This window comes from Acanthochromis polyacanthus, chromosome 23 (genome assembly GCF_021347895.1).
Source record: "Acanthochromis polyacanthus isolate Apoly-LR-REF ecotype Palm Island chromosome 23, KAUST_Apoly_ChrSc, whole genome shotgun sequence".
Classification (NCBI taxonomy): domain Eukaryota; kingdom Metazoa; phylum Chordata; class Actinopteri; family Pomacentridae; genus Acanthochromis; species Acanthochromis polyacanthus.
Genome location: NC_067135.1, coordinates 14,847,690 through 14,864,118, shown reverse-complemented (window position 1 = coordinate 14,864,118; position 16,429 = coordinate 14,847,690). Strand labels below are relative to the sequence as shown.

Below are 16,429 nucleotides of genomic sequence, written 5' to 3'. Positions count from 1 at the left end.
TTTAAAGAGAAGATTTATGGATTTCTTCAGATTCACCTTCTCCGCATACTGGTATAAAGTTAAGCTGATTGTGTGCATCAGATCTAAAGGTTCTTAAAGGTTACTTTAATCCAACCAGTTACTTTAAACATTACCCCTGAGGTTAGTATTCCAAACCTCTAAAAAGAATCTAAGAATATCACCAAGTGCAACCAGTTATAAGAGAAAAACTGTTGTTAAGACGTGAACAATAAATCGATTCTGCTACAAAGTGCTGCTTAGCAGGGAATATTTATTGAAATAAGAGGGGTAAGACGTCTGGAAGGAGACAGTAAGAACCTAGGCGAGTATTCTTCGACACCAGCTTAATCATTCTACTGAAACCTGTTAAGTAAATTCTAGTAGGCAGATAGAATCTGACCCTTTAAACGGAGAGTTGGCCCAGAATTACCCTGTAAAAAGGGTAAGGAAGGCAGAAACTGACTAACACTTGATATTACATCTTGTTTTTATTGTGGCAATAAAATGTATCTAAATGAACAAACCCTACACTTTCATACATGCACTGAGTAATTCATCTTTTTGCTTTGGTTAATATTTCTGCCATTATTTAGGAATTCAGGAGGTACTTCTTGGTACTTAAAAATCAGTAACACCTTTCTGTAAATCATACCGCATCATCACTAAATAATTATTCTAGAGTTAATTTATCACCTAGATGATAGTGTCAACAGAAACTGAGCGGTGTACGCTTCACAGCGACAGGATTTATTGCTTTTCATTAGATCTGAGGGCGTCATGTAACTCTGTGTATGTGCATGAGCCGTTTAAATGATTTAAATATGAACTCACTCAGATTAAAATCGAGGTGGATCTAAACTTTCTTAGACTGTTATATTTGGTCCATGATCTTTTGGGCGACCCTGAAAACGCTCTTGGCACCTTGGGGTGATCTGTGACAGCTCCTTCAGTTTTGACAGACACATCAGCGGTCAAAGACGTCTTTTTAAATGAAGACTTTTAGCCAAGGTGAAGGCTTGTCTCTCTCCCAAAGGCTTTGAAAAAGTTATTCATGCAGTACAGCTCCTTTAAAAAATATTCACTCTCCTTGGAAGTTTTCTCATTTCACTGAAGCATTCATGAATTTAATTAGACTTTTTTGACAAGCAATTACAAAAAAAATGGCCCTTTCTTGTCAGAGTGAAAACAGATTTCTGTAAAATAATGTCATTGCAGTAAAAATATCAAACGTGGAATAAGTGATTGCATTAGTATTCACCCCCTTCAAGCTTTTTTATAGGCACTGCATATCCTCTCTTAATTCTCTTCTATTTTTTTGTAACTCTTTGCGAGTAAGTGTCAGGCCCTCGCCTCTTCAACATCTGCAGCTGCTATAAAATGCAGCTGCCCGTCTTTTAGCAGGAAAAACAAAGCGGCGTTTTTCCTTTTCATGATCAAAAGGGATATACGAAATTTTAAAAATGCTTTGATTTTCATTTTATATTTACAATAACAAGAAAATAAAATCCGTAAGCGACAGAAAGGAAAAAAGCTCAGTTTTTTCATTTTCTGAGACCGGAAATGGTCATCATCAAGTGTGGAGCCAAACAGAGTACGGTGCATAGACTGTATATAATTTTTTTCGTTATTTTTCATGGTCAAAATGAGAGAACAGGTGGCCGATCTTAAAATAAATCAATGTTGAATGTTTTTATACAGCGTTAAAGTTTTGCAAAGCCAGAGGGCGGGGCTACTTGATTGACAGTCTGGTCTGGAATAATTGACAGGTCCTATGGAGGAGACAGAGACTGTACATAAAGATATACAGTTTATGGGAGGAGGCAGCCCAGACTCTGCTCTCCTCGTTTGGATTAACTCTGATATGATCACTGTTGGTTTATTTATCGGTGGAGCAGCAGAACCTTTTCCACAGACAGTTTACCTCCCTGTTGGCTTGTTTTAACCAGTTTTCTACCTTCGGCTGATTCTACCAGCCGACACTGAAAGGACTCTGATTGGTCAGTAAGTGTTTATTTTCGTATCGGTGCCGCTTTTAATGCACTTTATATGCAGCTTTAGTGTCAGATATAATGTGTGCCATGCACCCCTCTATACTGGACCACACTTAGTACAGTCCGGTTCCCCCTTCTATAAATCTGCTTGGAATCTTCCACTTCCTGTTTGTCAAAGTGGCATTCTACCTGGACAGGTTTTGTTGGAGCTCATGCAACAAACATTTTGGGTAACTGCACTTTAATATGGATGGATGACACTGAATTAGAGTCTGTTTTAATGAGACTGAGTTCAGATGTGTAGCTCTGTCATTAAATAGGAAATTATTTCTCAGAATTCACAGAGAAAAGTCTGAAATGTTTGCTAGGTTAGCGTCCCACATGTTCTTTGGCTCAGCTGAAGCAAACTCTCTCCAACTTCTGGATCTCTTTAGTTGCTTGTTCAAATATCTTGCCAGAGGTGCTGAAGCTCAGAAAGTCTGAGATGTTTGTTCAAAATAAGCTCATTCTCAAGTCTTATCTGAACTGTCCTCTTTTGTTTGAACTTTCCCTAAACTTAGGAGTTAATGACAGAGCAGCACATCCAGACTCAGTCTCATTTATGTAGAGTTTAAGCTTCAGTGTCATTCATTGATGTTAAAGTGCAGTTTTTCACATGTTTGTTGCACATGCTCCAAACAGACCAAACCAGTCCAGGTGGAAGACGATGTGAAGAGAAGCTCCAGAGGATGAATATCACACATTTACGTTGGAAATAAATGTCCTTTAATTAGACATTGTCATACAAAAGTTGGATTTCCCTTTAATGATGTTCAAATCTTTGAGTGTTTTGTTGATGTTGGTTTCTAAATGTTTTCTGACACTCGGCCCCAAAGAATAAAACCTTTTCATGTCTCACAAGCTGCAACAATTCACACATTATCAACTATTTTTCTGACTAAACTAAGATAAAAAGTGAAAAACTGCCTGATTCCTGCATCATGAATGTACATATTTTTAGTTTTTATGACAGTAAACTGAATATATTTGGGTTTGACATTTTATAAACTAAAACAAGAAATGAATTACTGGAGAAAACAATCAACAGATTAATGGACAAAGAAAATGTGTTTTCCAGCATATATGGCTGAATTTCTCCAACATTACAAGATACGTACAATTTAAATTCAATTCTATTTATATCACGCCAATTACAGGTCAAATTGTCTCAAGATCCTTTATTTTTATATTTTTTGTCATCTTAAAATATGACAAAATAGGACATTTAAACCTCTTTACTAATCCAATTTATTATTTGTTTTATTAGAGACTAACTGACAACTAAAATAACTTTCTCCACTAAAACTAATAAACATGAGGTCAAATAGAAGGAACAGTTTTAAATCCTGCAGTCCCACAATGACAAGAATAAAGTTTCTCAACAAAAACTAAATCTGCTGGTGGATTTCATTAAAGTCCTAAAAAAATGATAATAAAGTGTGATACTAAAGGTTTGTGGTACTAAAAATGTCAAAGTAAAGATATCAAGTTGAACATCTGCATGGAGGCTGATAAAAGTTGACCTCCCTTTATTTCTCTGGAGCCGACTGCATGGATTTTAGGGTTGCTGGTTAAAGACCTGCTCTTCTAGTCATCTTCCTTCTAGTCACTGTAAAAAGTCACTCCATCCTCACCAACTTCAACACCTCTTCATGACAACTTTTTCTGCCTCCAACCTGGTGGAAACTCCAGAAACTCGGGAAACCTGTTGAGACTCGGATTTTCGAAAAACTCGTAGGGCAGGGGAAGGTGTGGTGGGCGGTGGGGGAGGAGAGGGGGGCAGTGGGGGGTAGAGGGGTGAGGCCGCCACCCACCTCCCCTCCCACTCTCCGCCCTGACTCCACCCAGACTCCGCCTTGGTTCCACCCATGTGGTCACTTGGAAACTACGATGTCAAAGGGACGACGAAATTGTATTTTTTTATCTGATCTATAGCTCAGTGAGTTAAGGGTTTACCTATGGAGCTGCAGGTCTCTGGTTCAAGACCAGACCCTTCTTAAATTTTCTGAAAAACTTAGACAAAAGAAAGAAAAATGCCAGTGGTGGGACTCAATCCTGCTATCTTCCACTTGGTAGTCTCTCTTCTTACCCCCTGAGCTACTCGCTCAGATACTAATTCTTCTCTTTTTTTGCACATTTATCATCGATTTTTTGTCGTTTTCAATTTTTTTTTAACTCAAGTCTTGTCTCGACCGTTTTTTTCAGGAGGTTGGACTTCTGCCTTTGTGCTGGAGGGTTGAACCCTCAGTTCCAAGACTTTCCAAAGCCTCCAGAGTCCTCAGGACCTGAGTGTTCACACAGTCTGGGGGCTGAAATTTTCTAAGTCTCACATTAGAGGTCTGTTAGTTTGAACTTTGAGACAGTCCAAGGACTGAAATTTAAGAAGTTCCTGAGTAGATGACTGTTAGTTTGAACATTTAGACAGTCTGAGGACTGAAGTTTTAGAAGTTTCTCAGTATTTCTCTGTTAGTTTGAACTTTGTGGTTAACAGAAGCCTTAAAACTTGTGACCATGAGTCTTGATTTCACATTTAGAACATCCATCTGAGTTCTTCTCAGACCTTCACCTTTGGGTTCTTTAGAAATCCTGAACAAACTTTGATTCTCTTCACTGAACAGTAAAGTTTGTGGAGAACAGAAGATAACATTAGTTTGATCAATGCCTTCAACTACGAGTAGACTTTATCTGGAAAACAGTTTTCTTAAATGAGTTCTTAGTAAATCTGTTCATAATCAAGCATAGAACATAGAAAGAGGAAATATTTGAAGAAACAACTTGATGTTTTCATTTCAGACTAGAAAACGCTTTAAGACCTTAATCTGTTTTTGCTCTTTTTGATCGTTTTGTCTCTTCTGTTTAATTTGATCTTTTAAAGTCTAACTGGTGTCTTTTCAAATGTTTTGTCTTTAGTTTGATTCTTCTTAAATGTTTAGTTTTGCTCTTTTCTCACCTTTTATTCTTTTCTAATGTCTGATTTTATTTTAAAATGTTTTGTCTTTTTAATGTTTTTTTTCAAATGTTTAATATTCTTGTTTCATTCTCTAAAATATTTCATCTGGGACGATTAATATTTGTTTAATTTCATAATTACATTTTGTACCTTCTGTTTAATTGTCAAATTAAATATTTTGTCTGTTTAATATAATTTAATGTTTAATTTTCTTTTTAAAAGTTATTTTATTAAATGTTTTTTTCTGTTAATTGCTTTTTTAATGTAGTTCCCTTCTTTAATCTTTTCTGTCAAGATTTTAACCCCAACCTAAAAATGAAACAAACCCTGAAATCACAAAATACTTCTGTTGTCACAATCATGAGTCAGTTTTTCAGTTTAACAATTCAGCTTTATTTGTTTAGCACCTTTCACACAGATGACAAAACCAAAACAAGAAAAAAAACTGATTAAAACTCAAAAACATTTAAAAAAAAAAAAGATTTAACATGGTAATAAAATGTTTTGTGTCAAGGGGATGGAGGGAGTTTATTGAAGTCTTCTTGGGCTCACACAGTAAATCATTTAAAATGCAAACTTTATATTCAGTCTAAGGAAACTGCAGAGCGACAGGAGAACCAACAATATCTCCTGTTTTCTCCTTTAATGAGTCGACTCTTCTGGTGCTTTCAGACCAAAGAACTACAGACTCTTCACAACCTGCTCAAACTCTTGGTACAGGACCTCACCACACGGGTCAAGAAGGTTTCCTTCTCATTTCTACTCTGAAGCTCACCTTCTCCTGCTCAAACTGCTGACAAATGTTTCTACTGCTCTAAAGTCTGGTCTCCAGAACTTCCTAAAAACTCTTAAACTCTCTTCTGCTGCAGGTTGCTTTGTGGAACTGTTACAGAAAACCTCACTAAACCACATGGAGGGGCCTCAAGATAGTAGTCTAAATGAAACCGTACAAAAACCAAACTAGCACAACCCAAAGGCTAAAGTCTTCTGCAACCTACCAGAGAAGCTCTTTAAACAGAATCAGGACAGGAACTCTTACCTTCTGGACAACCAACGTTGGTTCACAACCAAGAATACAGAATGTGTCTGACCAAAAACCTCTGAAGACTCACTACAGCCAAGATAAAGACAACTCAGCTGCACCAAATCCACTAATCACTGCACACATTAGCACCATGTGCTAACTGTGGCTAAAGGACCACATTTACCAAGACAACTATCCAATACAAAGCCCTAAAACACACCAAGAAACACATTAAAGAGGATTTTACTGCTGGAAGCTGCAAGCCAACGCCTAAAGAACAAACTAAAGCAACTTAGCCTAACTCAGATCAGTGATGAAGAGAAGCAGAGGAAATGTTTGACTGCAGACATAAAGCAGGAAGACATTGAGCTGCTCGGGTGTTCCTGATAACACCAAGCAGCCACCTGGACAGCCAATAGGAACACAGCTTACTGGAAGTCCAGAGGGCTGGCTTAGTGGAGTAAATTTAGTTTAAAGTTGAAGCAGAAAGTCAACAAAGAGAGTTGAAAACCACCATCTGATACCTGAAATCTCTGAGTTTTCACACATAGAATGCCTGAACATGTCAAACTGGTTCCATAGTAGAACCTTCACTGTAAAAACATCATAGTATGGTGTGTTGCGCAAAAAACATTACAACCAGCTGTCTGGGGTCGGCAAGGAGCGACACAAAAAGAGGACAAACACTGGTTTCCAGGGGGTTAGGAGGCTATTTATTTGAAAGAGTAAGTTTACAACAACACAACATGTGAGCAGAAAAATCACAAAATCTGTCTTTTGTTCAGTGGGCCTGGGATCTTTCTGCATGGAGTTTGCATGTTCTCCTCGTGCATGCGTGGGTTTTCTCCGGGTACTCCGGCTTCCTCCCACAGTCCAAAAATATGCTGAGGTTAATTGGTTACTCTAAATTGTCCATAGGTGTGAATGTGAGTGTGATTGTTTGTCTGTATATGTAGCCCTGTGACAGACTGGTGACCTGTCCAGGGTGTCCCCTGCCTTCGCCTGAGTCAGCTGAGATTCAGGCTCCAGCACCCCCACGACCCTAGTGAGGATAAAGCGGTGTATAGAGAATGGATGGATGTCTTTAATTCAGCAGAAAATATTAGGTTTATGTCTTTTTTATTGACCAAACTTTTCATGAAGTAGATGAAGAATAATTAAAGCTCTCATGTAGAAGTCCAACTTATTTTGGATCCTTGTGGAGAGTTTAGTCTTCAGCTCTCTCCAGCACTGAGGGTGTTTGAGGAATTCATTCATTGTGTTGTGAACTTTGAAGGAGCAGAAACTTTACAGCTGCCAAAGATATGAGCTCCAATTCAGGATGTTTTAGGAAATGAAGTTCATCAAATGAATAATTGATTTTTGCTGATAATTATCATTAAATTACTGAAGAAATCGAACATAAAAACCTATAAACTATCAGGCAGCTTTTGTTAAAAGTTTGTCTATAATTCCATCATCATGTTCTGGAACCAGGAATCTGCAGAAGTTCTTTCAATCAGATACTTGTGTGTTTCTATTTAAGGCCTCAGGTTTGAACGTACTTCAGATGATTAGAAAAGAGTGATTTTAATATTTTAATCAGTCCAGTAAATGTTTGGAGTAAAAATGACTAAAATTTTGATTTAGATAGATTTGTGTCAAATATTGTAGAGTCACTTAAATATATCCAAATGAGTTCAGTGTATTTACATTTTATAGAATATTTGATTTCTTCATCTCAATACTGTAGAGTCTGACTTTAAATATTATAATGATGTAAATTTAAATAATAAATCATATTGTAGTGCAGAGTCACAAACTTTAATCAGCTAAACTCACATAATAAATATCACTGCACAATCTTAACCTGAACATTCAGATTATTGAGGTAAATTTACATAAATCATGACATTCTAGAGTCTTAACTGGAATATTTCTAACATGAATCTTTTTGTATTGTGCTGATGAACAACAATAACCCGACTTTCACATAATATTTATTGTCTGTGATTGTGAGACTAAATTCCTCCACATTCTGGAACTTCACCTACAGCAGCTGTAGGAATAAATAAAAATAAAACCTGTTCATTTCCACATGATGCACATTTATTTATTCTTAATATCTCAGACTGAATGCTAGCTGTCTGTAAAAACAAACTCATCTGTTGGAATGCATCCCATAATGAAATATGGACAGAATTTAACACTCATGTATCCATGGCAACGCTAAAGTTTCTGCTTCTTACCAAAGTTCACAACAAAAGTAAAGATTTTAATGTCAAACTTCAGGGATGACTGCTAACCAGAAGTATTCTGATCAATACTTCATGATCAATATCAGGACAGATGTTACAACTCCAGCTGTTCCATTAGACTGCAGTTATTCAGAGAAATAAAACATCACATCCCTCATAAAAACTAGATGGGCTTTTATTAAATAAAGTGTTGGTGAATAAACAGTGGAATTAAATGAGATGTGAGACTTCCACAGCATGGATCCCCATCAACTGGATCTGCTGCTGATTCAGAGCTGAATGTCAGAAAGAACTGAGATAGAAAAGCTGCTTTGAGCTGCAACATTACAGTCTGACAACCCAACACCATCACACTTTTCATCTGCTTGTTTTGCTCCAACATGCTGTGAAGTTCACTTTTTACCTGAATCATTACAGAGATTCTATTTACAACCAAGACTGGAATAAAAATTAGAAAGTTCTGAGGTTATTAATGCAACTAAATCCTGTCAGCTAAATTTAAAGTCAATTTTAATGCCAGTTTATCCTGAGAGGAGTGAGAATGGAGCTTTTCTTTCCTTTTTAGAATATTCCCTCAAAACATTCTGTTTATTATTGGCTTTAGAAGCATTTTTCTTTACTTATTTATTTTAGATACCTCAGTCTGATGCACTTTGCTGGTTTGCTGATAATTTCATGTGCTCTGACAATAAAGTTCTTCTATTCTCACATATTTTGCTAAAACAAGAACTGCAAACCTTCTCAACCATCTCTCAGTCTGCAAAATTTCAGCTGCGACAAAGAATTATCTGATGTAGTTATAATCTTTACTGAACCAGCCCTGGAATTAATTAAAATCTGTATATGGATGTGATTTTCTCTGACGGGACCACTAAGGAAGCCGTAGTAATTATTAACTATCCTTTGAAGGGAAAGATCGGGTCTTCATTCAGGTGGATAAAAAAAAATGCTGTCTCTTAAAAAAAACAACCTGCATACAATAAAGTAAATCTCTTCTGCACTGCACACATACTACACTTTCATATAACTCTGATGTCAGAGGAAAGGCAGACAGATCCACCGATCAGCCACAACATTCTGACCTCTGACAGCTGAAGAGAACAACATCCATCATCTTGTTCTAATGCAAAGTTCTGCTGTAAACCTTGGCGTTCATGTGGCTGTTTGACATGTAACACCACCTAAACACTGCAGGACAAACAACCCCCTAGCCCCCATGGCAACAGCAGTCCTTGATGCCAGCTGCCACCCTCATCAAGACAATCTAAAACTGCTCAGGAGTGGTCCGAGGAACACAACAGAGCTCAGCTGTTCACTTAGGTTCCACACTCCCCACATCCAGATCTGATTGAGCATCTGTGGGATGGTCCAGGATCAGCCTGATCTAGGTCGGACCCACCCTGAAACCCACAGGATCCACAGGACATCCCCAGAGGTCCTGATGAACCACTGGGTCAGAGAAGTTTTAGCAGCATAAACGGACCAACACAGTATTAGTCAGGTGGTTAGACTGTTATATTCTCATGCTGATTATATGATCAGTAAATGTTACCATCAATTATAACCTCCACACTGATCATGGAAAAAAAAAAAAAAACTATCAGTTCATTCAGAAACTGTGGTGTTAAACCTGCAAACACAGACCTCAACAGCAGTTTGTTTCAAAGCAGAACACCAGCCACTTTTCACTAAAGAAGCTTTCAGAGCAACAATTAAATGACAGTTTAGTTCTCATTAAGTTCAGAGTCAGTCAAAATAATGAACACACACATCAGGAAAAGAAAAGCTTTTATAAATATTTCATTTGTATCAGTACTTCTATACATACATATATATATATATATATATATATATATATACACATACACACCTCTTTCAAAGTTTGATCAGATCACGATAACTGTGTGTCCTGTTGTATGACATTTTCCCAACAGATGGCGCTATGCTCATGAATGAAGCATCAACAGGTGATGTCTACAACACAACAGAAATGTCTTGAAGCCAGTGGCCGCCACTTTGAACACCTCTTGGAATTGTAGAGGCCAAAGATAACTTATTAATCTGGTGATGTCTGAATAAATCTGGTATTGAAATATTCATGCAATTTTTTCTTTTCCTGATATGTGTAAACATTATTTTGGCTGACGCTGTATGATGGGTTTCTGACAGGTCACCAGGCCGCATCTTTTTATAATAATGACAAACATACCTGCTTTCAGGCTGCACAGTGGAATAGTGGTAAGCACTTCTCGTCTTGCAGCAAGAAGATCCTTGGTTCGCGTCCCAGCTTTCCCGGGATCTTTCTGCATGGAGTTTGCATGTTCTCCCTGTGCATCCGTGGGTTTTCTCCGGGTACTCCGACTTCCTCCCACAGTCCAAAAACATGCTGAGGTTAATTGGTTACTCTAAATTGCCCATAGGTATGACTGTGAGTGTGATTGTTTGTCTGTATATGTAGCCCTGTGACAGACTGGAGACCTGTCCAGGGTGTCCCCTGCCTTCGCCCGAGTCAGCTGAGCACCCGTGACCCTAGTGAGGATAAAGCAGTGTATAGGGAATGGATGGATGAATACCTGCTTTCTACAGGATTTGTTTTCCTCATGTGCAGGTAAAGATGTGTGAGGAGCTTAGAGATGACAGGAGCAGGAGTCTCCCTTCAGGGAGAAGGTTGCGCAGCATCCGGACTAGAACTGCAAGACTAAAAAACAGCTTCTTCCCCGAAGTTGTTAGGCTATTGAACAGGTCTCTGTAGACTCTGTTTTGGTATCATCACCACCTCTCCCCGCAAACACACATGCATGCACACATCCCCACATACACACACAAGCATACACACACGCACACACACAAACAGGCACACACATTCATACACACACTGCACTACTGCACTAGACTCTTTATGCATCTATCTACTTAGTATGTCTCTTATACTTATATTGTCTTTTATGAAAGTGTTTTTATATTGTCTTATGGCTGAAACCAGGACCAGGGCCCAATTTTGTATTGTTTCATGTGCAAATGTGAAATGATATGACAATAAAGAACCTTTGACCTTTGACCTTTGTAATTCAGCTTCCACCTAGAAACAAAAAAAACACAAACACACTGATAGACTCTCAAACGTTCAACCTCACAGCCTCAAAAATATCTGTTTAGGAAGTGTTGTGTTTTTAAATTCTGCTGAAAGCACTGACAGACATTCTCTGACCAGGTTGTGTAAAAAGCAGCCTGTCCTCTGAGCTACTGAGAAATCTTCCTGAACAAAGTTTCTACGTGTAAATCGGATTAACAAAAACTAAAGCCTCAGTCAGGGATAACAGGCATCACAAATTATAAACAATTTTCTATGTTAACTCAGACTTGCTGCTTCAACTTCACATAAAAGGGGAGTTTAACTCATCAGGGGACTGAAAATGAACGGCTTGTGCAGTTCTAGATCCAAAGTAGGATGTTTTAACTGCAAATACATGAAATAATAAATAAATACAATGGCTGGTTTTTCATTTATTCACTATTAATGTGTCACGTTATATACTGGATTGAACTTGAGCAGTGGAAGAGAGAAGGAATTTAATGAAATTATGGAAATTCAGAGAGGCAATGTTAAGTGTAGTTTAATACAAACCAGCTGAATGTTAAACTTCAGTGCAGCTGGACGGGTTTCAGTTAACCTTAAAGTAAAATTACTTTTTAAAAGCTAAAATACACAGCAGAGAAATACAGGTTGAGAAGGTCTTTTTCGTAACGACGGACAGCTGCGGCAGCAACTAACACAGGTGTTCAGCAGTAATTAATTAGCCCGCTAGCTAATTTAGCTGCTTAGCTAGCTTACCCTGGACCAACTGCTCAGACACGACAAAACACAACTCTTCACAAGTCGCTGACTTAACGTACAACAAAACAACGCTATTGGTTAGAAGTATTTATCTTCTTACCGTGTTTTACTCCAAAAAATAAGGTCAACAGCTGCCAGACGTAGCAACAATACATAGATAGAAGACTAATAGCTAATGCGCTGTCTTCTCACAGACTATACAGTCTATGTAACTTCTGTACATATCTATGGTCTGACCAATCACTGGTCAGACCATAGATATATGTCATTTGACTCCACACTTCTGATGACCACTTCCGGTCTCAGAAAATGAAAAAAAAAAACTGACCTTTTTTCGTTTTTGTCTCTTATTGATTTTATTTTTTTGTTACTCTAAATATAAAATGAAAATCAAATCATTTTTAAAATTTCGTCTTTCACTTTTGATCATGAAAAGGAAAACCCCTTGTATTTTAATAACCACTTGTTTTTTGTTTTTCAATACCCGTTTCAGAATGGAAAATCCAATTACCAAAATATACACGGACCATAAAGACCCACCTCTTCTCTTGGCAGTTGATTAAACAAAAACTTAATCTGTTGTGTTGTAGCATTTTGCTCTTTATATATATATTTGTCTGTTATGTAGATGTGTGCTCTAGTTATTGTATTTTATGGCCTGCTGTTCTAGTTGTGCAGCACTTTAGTTCAGCTTTCCTCTGACCATATTTTCTTCCTGGTCGATACTGTAAAACTGATGTACCATAAAAGCGAGTCCAGTACTTTAACTGTAATGACATGTTCAACCCCTCATCATCCACATTGTTTCTGATGCCTTGGAGCATTGACTTACAAATGACATGGAAACATTTCATGAGATACATCCTATGATCCCAACACAAAGACTGACCAAATATACTTAGCAGAAACTCAAGAGTAAATATTTGTTTCTGCCTTCTTAGAGACACATTACTTTATTTGTTTGACCCTCGGGTTCAGCAAAAGTAGACTAACTGTTGAAAAACAAATATCTGAAAAAGAGGGATGAAAAACTAGTTTCTGACAAAAGAAGTCAGTACAGTTGAGATTAAGTCACAGTCGAAGAAGTGACAGTTAAAAACAACATAAACTGGGATATGAAAAGCTAATTATTTTTATTGAATGTCTCAGTGAATTAATTCAATAACTGATTGTCAATATCTGTGACCTTCTGCACCTTTTACAGTGAGATATTGAAGCTACTTTAGCATCAAAACATTTTGGGATTTCAATGTAACTCCATGTTGTTTCTCAGCCAGAACTGAAAGAATTAGTCTTAAACACACCTGACATCACCTGGCAAAGTCTCATTTAAAATGTTTACGTTTTTAATGCAGCTTTAGACGAAAAAGGTAACAGAACAGAATATTTTTACCTATTTATTATTATTATTAGGCAGCGGGAGAAACCTTTGAGAAACTTCTTGTTTTCAGTCTGTCTTAGTGTCCTGACTGCAAAGCTGCTGTGTACACATTCATTCTCATGCAAAATGCAAATATAAAAAGTAGCTTAATCACACAGACTTTTGTAACATTAGGATACTTTAATTTTGTTTTGTTGCCTCCTGAATCCCCAACTTTCTAACAGCACACTTCAAATAGTCTAAACTGGTATATTTACTTCACTGTCATTTTCAGTGTAAATCACAATGAAATATTTAGATTTAATCAAAATCAGCTCGAAACAGTCTGACATCTCTAGAGTCCCTTTTAATGCATGCTTTTATTGGGGAGCCTTTCCTGATTTTACTCGGTAATAATTTCTTTTTGACCTTTCCCTAAAGGTTATTGGTTTTATTGAACCGTTTTCAAATCTAGTGTCTGTTTTATCTGCTACTTTGGTTGTTAAAAATGGTCTTTTATTAATCTGAGTCTTCCTGGCAGCTGAAGCGGATATAATATGAATGCACTCAGCCAGCTCTATTGGACCGTCTACATCCTGATCTTATCTAAATTAATATAGCAATCGAAATCACCGCCAACGCCAAATTTGCTAAACCTCTCCCAGACACACTGATTGTCCGATCAAGAGTCTAGAAGCCAACAGTCCTGTTCAGTTTTTGGTTTTTCCAGACTTTCAACTAATGAGGCTGCAATAAAAGAGATCTTGTTTATAGAAGAGATTGAAGGATTATTATGTCTTTATTGGCCTTCCCAAAGCAAAAATCAAATAGCAAAACTGTAATGAATGGATTAACAGTGCATTTGTTTGTTCTTACATAAGCTTTAAACCCACAGTGGCATCCTGGCTTTACTTCTATGGGCAAGGAGCGCATTGTTAACTCACTGCTTTGTTTGTGGGGTTGCAAGTTTTGTTTAAAAAATTATTGCGATTAGATTTGTCACATTTTAGCTCAGTGTCACGCCGTAATAGATTTAAAACATGATGGTGCATTACATAAATCTGACCGCAACACAAAGAATAGCATCAATTTGTAGAACAACACAGTTAAGAATCTGAGTCAAATTTGACATTGATTGTTCATTGAGCCCCTTTTCACTGTAAGGCTCTTTATCTATTATCTTATCTTGCTCTGACTGAAGTGATAAGATCTGGATGAGCTCAGCTCCAATGGGCTTCTTCCCATTTTAGCTGCAGATTGTCCCATCGGTGTTTGCCATTCGTGAACAAAAGTAAAATCAAATGCAGAAATGTTCTTGGTTGGTGTCCACATGCAGCGCTGTTTCTCACCAAGTAGCAGAGCGTGGAAAGTTTTCATTGGATGAGCTACAGCCACAGAGCAAACATCACATAAATATAGTCAACTCAGAGTGCATATATTTGTGAAACCAGTCAGAAAGTCAGAGTTTACCCAGCTCCAGTGGATCCTGTCAACATTATTACACTCAACAAGGACTGCAAACTAAAGGTGAGTGCAGTGCTGTTATTTTCCCTTACACATACCCAACATAATTGGCTGCTAAATACTTGCACTTCAGTATATTTTTCTGTCTTTTCTTTCAGAATATGAGGCTCCAAGTTGTTTTCTTGCTCTTTGCTTTCGTGGCTGTGATCAGTGCAGCACCAGCTCAAAACAACACTACACAAGGTACGTTCTTCATTTAGATATGATGTACAAGTGTCAGTTCAGTTGTCAGTATTTCCCAAAATTTTATTTTCAGAGCCAGATGCGGTTGAAGCTGAAACACCAAAGGATGACGTGGAAGAGCCCACAATGGATGCTTGGCAAGATGAGGCGCTCATGAACAAAGAGCTGGGAGATGATGTGCTTATGTTGATGCTGTTGGATCTCGGTGGAGCAGATGAGGGGCTTGGGGCAGCCTTGGTTTGATTCCAGCTCATGGCAGTTTGCTGTGTGTCGTCTGTTTTTATTATGAAATTGTTAATCAGAAGAATTTTGTTTGTCTGCTGTAAGTAACTGCAATAAGTCAAGAAACAATTCTTTTAATCGAGAGATATATTTGTGAGAGAGTGATTTGAATGTTCCTCAGTCAGTGATCACCACATCTCGGTTTATTTTTAATATATAACGTGACCATGTATCATCAAAAACACGTCTGTCAAATATTCTGTGGTCACAATACGCACTTCTCTTATCTGTTTATCTTCTTAAATGTTAAGAAAAACAGGGTTAGCGTCCAAAGCGATGATTTATAACTGAACATCTCACAGAAAACTCTGACCTTCCAGAGAACACAATGTACAGACCACAGGGTGAGGAACCTGTCAGCCTCTTTTGCTCCACAGTGTCTGAGAAATGCGTCATATCCATAAATTCATGTGCACATTTATCTGCTCTGTCTCTGCAGTGAGACAGCACTACAAGCATCCTCACGATCGCCCAGAGTATGACAGCAGAGAGCATTATAGCAACAATTGTGTTACAGAAAAGGGCAGTAAAAACTTCTGACCATATGAAATAAAATGATTTTCTCAGTTTCAATAGCATCTTTTGTGTTTTTTTATCCGTTGTTTGTTTGATCCTGTCAGGCTTTTTATTTCCATTGCGGCGTAGAATCCGGTAGTTTCAACTGAAACATTAACTCTGAGTTACAAAAGTAGTTACTGAAGACAACTTTAGGTTTGTGAGCATGTAGGAAATAGAACATTTGAGATTTTACACCTATTTGATGAATTTTATGTTGAAGAAGACGAAGGCTTCTTCTGACAAGGACATCGAGAGGGCAAAAAAAGTCGCTCATTCTATCTTTCTAAGTTTAACCAATTAGCCTCGAGCAGCACACAGCACTTTTTCAGGGCCGCTCAGAAGTAGCTGCCGTCGAGTAGGCGCCTTTTTCTCCCCAAAAAAGGCCCTGAAAGAGGGGGGGTCACACACACAAAGGTCTCAGACTATGCTAAAATGGCCCATAAGTC

The 16,429-nt window shown here is 37.8% G+C and overlaps 1 long non-coding RNA gene across 1 annotated transcript; it reads left to right on the top strand.

Moving 5' to 3' along the window:
* Positions 1-14,271: 14,271 nt before the first annotated feature.
* Positions 14,272-15,998, top strand: LOC127532374 (uncharacterized). The gene is made up of 3 exons (XR_007939755.1): positions 14,272-14,963; positions 15,059-15,143; positions 15,217-15,998. It is a non-coding gene; the product is annotated as an uncharacterized LOC127532374 (long non-coding RNA).
* Positions 15,999-16,429: the final 431 nt, after the last annotated feature.